This window comes from Capra hircus, chromosome 13 (genome assembly GCF_001704415.2).
Source record: "Capra hircus breed San Clemente chromosome 13, ASM170441v1, whole genome shotgun sequence".
Classification (NCBI taxonomy): Eukaryota; Metazoa; Chordata; class Mammalia; order Artiodactyla; family Bovidae; genus Capra; species Capra hircus.
The window spans coordinates 75833931-75845537 of record NC_030820.1 but is presented as its reverse complement, the minus strand read 5'-3'; the positions used below and the strand labels follow the sequence as shown (position 1 = coordinate 75845537).

Here is an 11607-nt window from a genome sequence, read left to right as displayed (position 1 = left end):
GATCAGCAAATCTTGCTTGCTCTACTTTCAAAATATATCCTGAATCCACCCCCTTCTCCCACCTCAGCTGACCCTAGACAGATCCTCATGGGCTCTTCCTGAGCGGTTTCCGCACCTTCTCATTCATTGGTTCCCTTGTCTCCATTTCGCCCCCTACAGGCCATTTGGCACATGGCAGCCATAGGAACTTTCCTGTGTCAGTTCAGTTCAGTCGCTGAGTTCCGACTCTGGGATCCCAGGGACTGCAGTGCACCAGGCCTCCCTATCCATCACCAACTCCTGGAGTTTACTCAAACTCATGTCCATTGAGTCGGTGATGCCATCCAACCATCTCATCCTCTGTCGCCCCCTTCTCCTCCCTCCTTCAATCTTTCCCAGTATCTGGGTCTTTTCAAATGAGTCAGTTCTTCGCACCAGGTGGCCAAAGCATTGGAGTTTCAGCTTCAACATCAGTCCTTCCAGTGAATATTCAGGACTGATTTCCTTTAGGATGGACTGTTTAGGTTCCTCTGTCTGTGGGGTTCTCCAGGCCAGAATACTGGAGTGGGTTGCCATGCCCTCCTCCAGGGGATCTTCCCGACCCAGGGATCGAACCCAGGCCTCTTACGTCTCCTACACTGGCAGCCGGGTTCTTTACCACTAGCGCCACCTGGGAAGTCCAGCAGCCATAGGGATGCTATGAAAACCTTCTTTGGAGCAAGTGCCCCCTCTGCTCCAAACCCCCAAACCCTCCAGCTCCAGTCACCCCCAAGCTCTCCCCCAAGGCCCACAGGCCCTGCACTTGATCTAGACTTTTCCTAACTTTCTGAATCTATCAGTGGCCTCACTGCTCACGCTGAGCCTGCCCAGACTCACGCCAGCTCTTTTGTGACGTTCCTCCAGCTCAGGCTCAAACCCACTCGGGTCCTGTCCAGGCTGGGACACTCCCCCAGACGCCCCCACGACCAGCGTCTCAGCTGTGAGCTCACACAGTGGCCTTTCCTAACTGCCCTCCCGGGGCAGCCCCTCTGTCATTCTGTACCTGGTGCCGGTTCCATTCTCCCCCTCCATCCTCCTTTCCACCTGCTCTGGCCCCAGGAAACTGATCTCTAGGGACCACCTAGAGACCCAGGGAAACAAATCAGACCTTTAGATGACACAGAGGCTGTAGAGGTCTGAGATGCAATATGATGTCCAGGTGAAGTTTTTTATAGAGAATTCTTTTTTTCTCTTTGATGTGAGCAAACATAAACTCTTTCCTTCATGGGAGGGAGGTTCAAAAGGGAAGGGATATATGTATACCTGATGGCTAATTCATGTTGAGGTTTGGCAGAAAACAACAAAATCCTATAAAGCAATTATCCTTCAATAAAAAAAAAATTAAAAAAAAAACAAACTCTTTCCTTCACTTGAATTTTCCGGACTGTGAAGGGTGTCTGTGTAATTCTTGCTTCTTTCACATATAATCAGGGATCCCTATGAAGAAATGAAAGGTCCCTTGTGTGTCAGTGAATGAAGCGATTGCTTATCCATTATTCAACCTGCACCAGCCAAGGGGATGCCCGATGTCCCTTGGGGACTGCCTGTCCCATCTTGACAAATATAAACCAGCAAGCAATGACTTGAGAAGAACGTAAATCATCATCATTTCAGTTTTATAAAAAAGCATGGTGGGTATAGTCAGGCTTTTAGTAGGAGAAAAACATGGTAATGTCAGTGAGCAAGGGAACAGGCAAAGAATGAGAAACTAAGGCCAGGGACCCAGGGAGCTGGGGAGCCTCAAGCAGAGGCAAGGACGGGGGCAGGTTGGTGATGGGCCCTCAGACTCTGGGCAAAAGACAAGGAGACACAAAGCTGCGAGCAGATTTAAGATTGCCTGTGCTGGGAGACACATGAAGCATTTTTCAAGGGTATAGAGAACGCGAGATCATTAAACTAAGTTACCAGGGCTTCCAAGAGACAGTGGGAGTAATTTAATGAGAGAGGCCCCGACATTGCAAAAATCTAAATTAATTCTTCGCTCGGCTATTCATAGGGGAGGACGAGAAAGCTGTTACCTTCAGAAACCGTAATCCATTTTCTTACTGAGGCGGGAGAGAGAGAGGGAGATAGGGAGGGAGGGGAAAGATGGATCTGGGATGATGGTCCCAGGGTTCATCGTCCTCGATGTCACGGTGGAACTCTCTCTGACACAGTTAGACTTGAATGCCAGCTCAGACCAGTCCCTGTAGCCCTCGCAGGCCCATCCACAGGTCCCAGCCTGATCAGCCCTTCCAGGAAGCAGCTCCCAGGGCACAGTGGCTGTCTCGGGACCTGAGAGTCCTTTGCCCCCACTGCTGGCCAGTTGTCCCTGTCATCATGATAGCCAAGGTCCTGCTTCAGTCGCCCAATTCTCTGGGCAGCTTTTTGTCCAGTGGTTCAAACAAATATTTCAGTCTTTGATGTCCAGCTTCACATTCTGTGATTTGGAATATTGGTTGCCCAGCAGGGTGGAATCAAGGTGAAATTACACCCTGAAAATACCAGTAGGTCCCATTTCCAGAAGTCTGGTATGCAAAAATCTGTACTTCGGGTGCTCCTGTGAAACGGCTGGGAGAGACTGAGGCTCTTTGGGAGCCTGTCTCCTTACGCTGAAGATGACAATGCACCCCTCCCCCACAGGGGTGTATCCTGATGGCCTTGGTTTCCTGATGCTGCTGTCTCTGATCTGGGGGCTGGCCACAGGAGTGCCCCTCTCACCTCATGCTGAAGCATCAAGACTGCATCTGTGACCTGGGCACTTTTCTCATGTTGGTTACACTCCAATAAATATTTACACCCAGTGAGATTCTGGTTGGAAGACAAAGACATTTTTTAAAAGTGAGACACCAACCCTGAAGGAAATTTGAGCCAGTCACCCAGAAACTACTCTTGGCCTTCTCCCAGGGGAATTTGCTCCAGCCCCTACTGCTACAAAATTCCACTCTTGGCTCTCCTCCCACCTTCCTGCCTTGTCACGTCCCGTCAAGGGCAGCTAGACCGTCAGGGTGCTCCAGGGACCTGGCTGGTCTGGTCCTTCTCATCCCAGAGTTCTCTGCAGCCCTCCCTGTGCCCTCTGGGAAACTCCTTTCTCATCATGGAGAATCCAGACAGGCCTGTCCTGATCGCTCCACCTGCCTCCCCCTGACAGTGTACAAGTTCACAGACCCCACCAGATGGCTGATGTCTTCAGTTATGATGGGGCTTTAGGGAGATGGTCCACCCTCTCAGAACTTCATTTCTGTTTTATGTAACCAAGAAGCAGGGCAGGGCTAGCACCCAAACTCTCTGCAATGGCTCAGAAACGGAAAGAAGATGCTTGAGCCCAGGAGGAGGAGGAGGGAGGAGCCGCGCAGACTCCGACTTTCCCAGCTTCCAGACCCCCCACTCCCTTCCCTGCAAGAAGAGCCATCCTCCCCAACCCAGCTCCCCACATGTCACTCTCCTGCCGAAAACCCTTCCAGCTCCTGAAACGGAAAAATACACTTCCTAACTGGAGTTCACATCACCAGATCCTCTAAAAACCTCATCTTCTAGACACCAACCATATGCCTGTTTGACTTGGGTTCTTATCTGCGTTAATTCCCTCCCCCAGTTTGTCTTCATTTATTTTATTCTCCCTCCCCACCCTATTTTTCAAGAACTGTTCTTTCCTCTGGAAGAATGCAGGCTCTTAAGAACAGAAATTTTCTTCTAAGTCATCCCCACCCCCCCACCGCCCCACCCCCCCCACCGACTCAGCCATGCCCTCAGGCCTGGGTGTGAACTTGTCTCCCTTTCACCCTTTCCTACACATATTTTAGTTTTGATTTTTGCTTTGATCTGGGAGTTATTTGGGAGAGAATTCCTTCCAATAAAATGCACCCATTTTAAGTGTCCCACTCAGTGAGTTCTGACAAATGTGTCCACTGGGGTAAAAACAAAAATACCACAATCAAGACACAGAGATATTTCCATCTTTTATGATTAATGTTTTAATGTTATTTATGATCAGAATATAGCTTGTAAATGTCTTTATATTTTTAAATTGTGTTAAGGCTTCCTTTGTACCCAAAGAAGCAAAAAATAATAATAATAAAGCGATTTGGAAAAAATATTTAAACATCAAATATTCTGTCCCTGGCAATATTGCCTGAGATCATCTTTGCTCTGCTCCTAAAGCAGCCTGGTCCTCCTTACATTAAACCGTAATCATACTGCAGTGTTTTAAGGCCTTTCTCTGTCTTCCCGACACCCTTCACTAAACGGTGAGCCCTGTCATCACTGAGCCCCTAGGGCTACAATGGAACTCAGTGTGAGAAAGATACTCGATCAATATTCATACTTAGAGTTGAATTAAGTACATTTCACCTGTGTCCTGGAGGGCCACCTGGGTGGCAGGTGGTTTAGAGACCCCCAACCTCTACCCCAGGTCTTCTCTCTCCAGGCGCTTTAATTCATGTTAAAATATCTCTCCTGTTCTTTAGAGAGCCTGAATAATTAAAGGAACTCCTTCTAACACACACCTATTGACTTCTCTGTCATGACCTGTTGGCTCGAGATAAGTAAATCATTGAAACCATCACGCCCTGCCTGTTTCAGGGAAGGCGTTGATAGAAGGGGAGTCAATGGATTCGATCGTGGCGGCAGCGGGCAGGCAGGCAGAAGTCCCTGGCCCAGGCATCAGTGTGGTCCTTGGGGCTGGTGAGATCTCAGAAATCCAATCCAGGGCACTTCACAGGGGCTGCCACTGCCCCTCATCTGTCCTTCTCCTGAGCTGACAAAGGGGAGACGGACATGTGGGTTCAGGAAACGAGACTCAAAGTCTCCACCTGTCCTTCCACTCAGCCTCTTGGGGCTGCTGGGGGGACCTGCTAGGGAGGAGTGTCTGGGAGCTGGCGGGGGATAAATGACAACCTGGGGTTGACTCATGGATCTGATGGGGCCCCATCTGGCTGGATATCCCCATCCCCTGCCTCTCTTAGACTTCAGCAGCACCGGCCAGGGCCCTCCACACCTTGGCTCTGCGTCCTCGCGTGGCTCATCACGGCCTCCCTCAAAACTCAACTGTGTGGCCTCCAGGCCTCTCCCCTCCCCCTCTGCAGCCTCCTCTGCCCTCTGTCTGCTTCCCCTTTGGGCTCCTCACTTCTCAGGCCTGGGCAGTGCCATTCTCCCTGCCTTCTCTCACCCCTCCCAACCCCTCCTTCTGACTCAGGGTCTCCCAAGGGGCAAACATGAGGTGGTTGAGAGTCAGTGCAGGCGGCACCCAGGAGCACCGAATCCCACAGTGACCCTTCCTTACTTTTTCCAGTGACCTCGAAGACGACATCGCGATCTGGTGCTAATACGCCTGTAGCACATCTTGGAGCCTCTCTTATCACCCTCTGAGACAAAGAAAGAACAGACCCCAGGCTTGGTGCGGCACGCAGCCCCTGTGTTTAGGAGTATTGTGTTAATTTCTATGGTGACCATCCTCCTGCAGCAAGGCACGCTGGTTTTCGTTTACAGTCCTGATGGAGACCTCCTTTGAAATAAACGTTTCTTAGTCAAAGCAAAGATAGATCTAATTAAAGAAAAATATTAAAGGATCATCCTGGTGGTGTGTGGATGTGGGGAAATGAAGACAGTGGCCTGTGAAAGAACAAAACTGGGTAAGTGGAACTTCCCTGGGAGTCCAGCGGCTAAGACTCCATGCTCCCAAAATGCAGGGGGCCTGGTACCATCCCTGGTCAGGAAACTAGAACCCACACACCTCAGCTAAGAGGTCACATGCTGCAACTAAAGATTCCACGTGCCACAGTGAAGACCCAGCATGGCCCCAAATAAATAAACGTTCTTTTTTAAAGCTGGGTAAGTGGTTTGGCAGGTGAGCAAATGGGTGAAGGTGGCCTAAAGGTACAAACTTCTAGTGAACAGATATTAGTAAGTCCTGGAGATGTAACATACAGCATGGGGACTATAGTTAGCAGTCCTGTATTGTACATTTGAATGTTACTAAGAGTAGATCCTAAAACTTCTCATCACAAGAACAAAAACTTTGGTAACTACGCACGGGTGATGCTTGTTAACTAAATTTACCGTGGTGATCATTTCGCAATACATAGAGACATCAGCTCATTATGTTAAGTACCTAATACAATGTTATGTATCAATGACCTCTCAATAAAAAAATAGAAAGCAGTGAACAATGGTTGGGAGCCTGGCCTGGGTGAGACAGCACTGGGAAAATCCCAACTCCATCACTGGCCATCAAGGCCCTTCTCCTGAATCCTTCCTCAGCTTCCTCATCTGTAAAATGGGGAAACAGGCCCCACCTTACAGGGGCTCTTGTGCAGAATAATGAGAGAATATGGGAAAGGCAGAGACTCAATGCCTGGCATAGAGCAGACAGTCTGTAAATGGCCACGATAATTATTACCAGTGTTGACGGGGAGAAAACACATCTCTTACCAGCTGGAATGAGAGATGCTCAAAGGAGAGGAACTTCCACGGTGTGGGGACATAGTCTGAAGGCGTGAAGGCGTGAACTGAAGGCGTGAAGGCGTGGAGTCCTAAGGCTGGAAGGAGACCACAAAGCAATAACTGAGGAGCTACACAGGGACGTGAGTGGCACAGGAGCAGCGGGGTGCAGGAGCAGCCTCCAGAAGAAGCTGTAGAGGGGACTGCAGGGTTGCTAAGCAACACAACCTGATGCTGGAGTTGGCAGAAATGCAAAGCGACCGACATCGATAAAAACGAGCCTCTGCTGTTCAGCTCCAGAAGCATGAATACGGGGTGCCCATCACAGCTGCCATCGGAGATGGGATTTGAGGAGGTACAAAACAAGGAGGAGGCTGTGCCGCGTTGGTGATGGACCCTGCGGAAGTGGGAAGAGCACGGAGAGATGCAGGGTGGAGAAGAATTGAGCAGAGGCTGGAGATGAGAGCGGGCGGGGCCGGGGAGACATCAGCTCCGTGAATCACAGAAACCTTAAGGACAGCGGCCGCAGACTTCCCATAAATGCAAGATTTGAGCACATCCACCAGCCAACACATGGGTTACAATGAGATTTTATGGTCCTTTAAAAGCAGAATTGTTAAACTGCTCTTAACAAATTTGCTATGGGAACAACAAGCACAGATAAGGCATGTTTGAGTCCCCAGGCCAAGGGCAAACAGCCATGCCTCTTTCATAAAAAAAAAAAATTGTTTTCCGCTTACCAGACCCAACAAATCCCCCTTTGCCTTGGAGAGTTGGGAATGAATTTCCTCTCACTTAGCAGATGAAAGAATTCTAATTTATGGAAAACAGAGGTATAATTACTCTCCCGTTTTACAGAAGAGGAAACTGGGGCTCTACCTCCTTCTCAAGACTCTGATTTCTGAGGCTGCAGCCTTCATCCTTGTCCCAGACAGTCCTCCTCTGTTCTCTCCCAGCTAATGGAGAGAGAAAGAGATGATGCTTATACTCCAGAGGCTACTTTTGGTGACACAGGACTCTGGGAAATGTAGCCTTTCTAGGCAGCCAGTTTCTCTGCTTCTATGAGAAACAAGAGAGAGGGACACTGGAGGACTACCCCCACCCTGCTCCCCATCTGACTCTCCAGCCTGACACCAGGGTGACCTGGCACCTTGATCACGCTGGCCTGGCCATCACCCCTGCAGGAGGACGCCATTCAGACCTGGGCGGGATAGGCCTTCTGCCAACAGTGGGCCAGAAAGAGAAAGGAGGGAAGCACGCATGGGGAGCACCACCCACGAGAGCTTCATCCCCTTCCTGGGACTCCCGGGGATCCAGGCCTTCCCTCTGTGCAGCGGGCTCTGTCCCACATCACACACCAGAGACGGGTGCTGAGCTGAGGGCCCCCCCCCGGGGCAGTAACTCTCCCCATCGGGTTGGAAACTCCACCCTTTGCACGAGGTGCTAATTATAGCTCCATGTGTGCAGTCTGTCACTTGCTAAAAATAGACTGTCTTGTTTCTGTCTCCACAGGTGCAGCTGAGTTTGGGGAAATAACACTGTTTTTAGCTCTGACGCAAGTAGGTGACTGATCCTAGACTCTGGGAACCAGGTCAGTCTGCGGGGGACTTCTTCCCAGGAGTGTGACCCACGGCAGCGGGCCAATCGGAAGAGGTTCTGCGACCCCACGGGCTCAGCGGGGGGCGATGACGTGGGTGGACAGGGCAGCCTCGCATGTCGAGGTGGCTGCAGAGCTGGGGCATCAGCGCTTGGCCGCCGAGGCTGAGAGTCACCCGTCATCCAGGCAGGAGGGAGGTGGTCAGAGCAGGGCCCTGGGGTGTGGGACCCAAATCCAGCAAGAAGGCCAGGAAACAGGGGTGCTGGAGTGAGACAGGGAGGGGTGACTTAAAGACTAGAGGTGCAGGGGGAGAGAAGATAGAGAAGTTTCATTCATTCACTCATTCAACTGACAAATATTTATGGAGTCCTAATGAGTGCCAGGCTAATGGCAACCCACTCCAGTATTCTTGCCTGGAGAATCCCAGGGACAGAGGAGCCTGATGGGCTGCCGTCTGTGGGGTCGCACAGAGTTGGACATGACTGAAGCGACTTAGCAGCAACTGAGTGCCAGGTTTTCTGCCAGGCGCTGGATTGAAAGGAACAGACAGGATCCCTCATTCACTTACTAATTTAATATTCCAGCAGACACACGCTGAGCCAGACCCTGCCCTAGGGATGCAACGGTGAGCAGAGCCCCTTCCCTCCTGAGGGAATGGGATCATGGGGTGGGCGGTCCAATACCCTCCTCCCAAAAGCAAATGAACAAACATCATGACCCAGTGATTTGAGCAAAGGAAAAACCCACTTCCTAGGAGACCAGAGCCCACCAGGTGCCAAGAAAGGGGTGGGAACTGGAGAAACAGGCGTGGTCTCTACCATGAGGGACCTTCCTGATCCCCAGGGAATCCCGACGTTGGCTGCAGCCCAAGAGAAGGACCCAGGGCTCCGGGGCCCCGAGTTCCCCTCAGAGGAGCCCCTCCCAGCACCCGAGGGCGGCCCCAGACCACGAAAACTCCCGCACTGGCCCGTCCCATGTGCCGCGAACGCCGAAGCCAGAGGGGTCTCAGACAGGATGCGGGCTTAAGAGGGTCTGACTCAGGATGTGCGACTTTGTGAATGGAGGGGGGTTGGGGGGGCATAGTCATAAACTCCTCAGAATTCCAAGGAGGATACAGCTCTCCAGCCAGCTTAGACTTGGGGAGCAGCTGCTGGGCTCCGTGTGGTCAGAATGGTTTGCCGGGCTGTGTAGCCACACCGTGTAGACACGGCACCAGCAGCCTGAGTGTGCAGACGGCAGGGTTCCACACAGCTCAGACAGACTTCACCTGAGTATCCAACGGCCTGGACCCTGGAGATTGTTTCCGTCTTTACTGCTCCAGGACTGAACCTCTACCGAGCTCCTCCCCCCTCCAGCAGGCATTTCTGTGAGGGGGTCGGGGACCAGCCTCAGGAAGCTGCTTCAGCCCAGCGGGGGCAGGTGTCCCCCAGATACAGAGCAGGGCTCAGGTTCAGCTGCTCCCTGACCCCAGGGAGGGTCCATTATTGCCGCCCTCTCTGGTCTCGCATGAGAGCTGAGAAACCTCTCAATCCAGCAATCACCGCCCAAAGCCCCTCGTTTTCCCCACTGCAGGTGGATCCCAGCGTGTAGCATGAACTGGAGCACAGACCATCCAGGTCGTAAAGACCATCTGGGTCGTAAAACGACAGATCCTGCTCATTCTCACCTGGAGGTGGTGGCCCGGACCCCCTGACGATTCTGCAGCCCCGCTCCGCAGGCTCTGGGGGTCAGGGTTTGCCTGTTCTGAGCCAGGAGGAGAGAGTGGGAAGTCACAGGAGGGGAGGATGGAGTCTGGAAAGGAGGAGACACCTGGGGGAAGTGTCTCCATTTTGCCTTTTGGAGGTCAGGTGTTGGAATGCCAAGAAATGTGACCCAAGAAGGTCACAGAGTGAAACAGTTCCTGAGTCTTTTCTGTGCAGGAAGACAGCGCATCCCAACAGTCAGCGTGCTGAGAGCACGGCCTCTGCAGGCAGCTTCTCTGGGTCCAAATCCCAGCCCACCACTCACTAGCTGTGTGACCTCGGGCTTTATGTAACCTCTCTGTGCCTCAGTTTCCTCATCTGAAAAGCAAGGATAATGACAGCCCCTGTGGCACAGGACCATGGGACGGATGAGGGCAGGAAGGTGCAGTGAAGTGCTCAGCAGGGTCCACCCATAGGACACAGGGCTTCAAATGTCAGACGACCTCATCATCACCATCACCATCACCAACACAAATGCATTTGAGGACACTCTGGTGACCTTCATTCCTCACCTTATCAGCTCCATGTGGTATTTTTTTGCTGGGATCCCGTGGTTCAGACCTTTATCCTGCACAAATGCAGGCTGAAAAGGATGCTCTGAGGTCATCCCCCTTATCACCATCACCATCAGCATCTTCAGACGTCAGTGAGCCGACGTCAGTGAGCCCACGGCAGGCACTAGCCCATCATCCTGCAGATGGCAGCACTCAACAGTTTGCAGAGCACATGACTTCTCATCACTCTCCCAGCATCAGCTGATCCTGGATGTGCAGAAATCCCTTGACAAGCATTTATTGAATGAACTGGTCAAAGATGAGATTGAGGAACCAGCAGGTATAGGCTGCCAGGCTCCTGGTGATTCTTCTTTCTCTCTAAAGCTTTCTTCTCTGCCTGCCCATAACAGATCCTCATCTGGGACTTCCCAGATTTTCCAGTGGTTAAGAATCTGTCTGCCAATGCAGGTGACGCAAGTTTGAGCCCTGGTCCAGGAAGATTGCACATGGCACCAGGCAACTAAGCCTTTGCCCTACAACTCCTGAAGCCTGCATGCCCTAGAGCCCATGCTCTGCAACGAGAGAAGCCACTTCAATGAGAAGTCCACCCAGCGCAACTAGAGAAAGCCCGCCTGCCGCAATGAAGACCCAGTCCTGCCAAAAAATTAATTACTTTGTATAAAAAGATCTTCACCAAAGCAGGTCAATTCTGTCCTGTCCAGTAATTGTTCAGAGCAGCTGGAGTTGGTTATCTTTGAAGGAGTTCATCACAGTGACCAAGGACTGGGGCAGGCAAGGAGTGCGCCTTGATCATCATGGATATTCACAATAATAACTCCATCTCTTTACAACCTGCTTTACAGCCTTCGAGGAATTAAACATCCATCGCCCTTGAAAGAGAAAGATAAACACTTAGCTGAACACTTAGAGGGAGGAAGGCGAGATTTGAGTGTAGGATACATTTTCCAGCTTTGAGTGAGAACACATGTTTCTTCCTGGTCTCCAGATCAAAGAGGATACACAGAGGACAAAACCGCTTGAGAAAGATGATGCTTCACCCTGAAGATTAGCCCACAGCAGAGTGTCAAGGAATCCACAGTCATGGACGCTTTGGATATCATTTTTTAAAATTAAGAATCAGGATGAGAAAGAGCAGTGGGCCCTGAGCCCAGAGCTTAGGAAGGTCTGTCTGCGTCTGGTCACCTGACAGCAGCTCAGGGTGGGGGCATCCCAGGGAGCCAGGCCCCACAGCCTTTTCTGCTCTTGGCTTGAAGATAAGCAGCCTTGCATGGCTTGTCGCTCAAGAGCTATTGGAAGCAAAGCTGCCAATTACGGGCTA

General features: G+C 51.4%; 1 long non-coding RNA gene across 2 annotated transcripts in view; it reads right to left on the bottom strand.

Moving 5' to 3' along the window:
- The window catches only part of LOC106502789, a 32976-nt gene continuing 25492 nt past the window's right edge, over positions 4124-11607 (bottom strand). The window contains exons 2-4 of one of the 2 annotated variants that reach the window (XR_001919080.1): positions 6427-6533; positions 5279-5360; positions 4124-4753 (exon numbers count right to left, since the gene is read on the bottom strand). This is a non-coding gene — a long non-coding RNA (uncharacterized LOC106502789). The remainder of the gene's footprint in view (positions 4754-5278; positions 5361-6426; positions 6534-11607) is intronic. The other variant, XR_001919081.1, reaches the window with a different exon arrangement.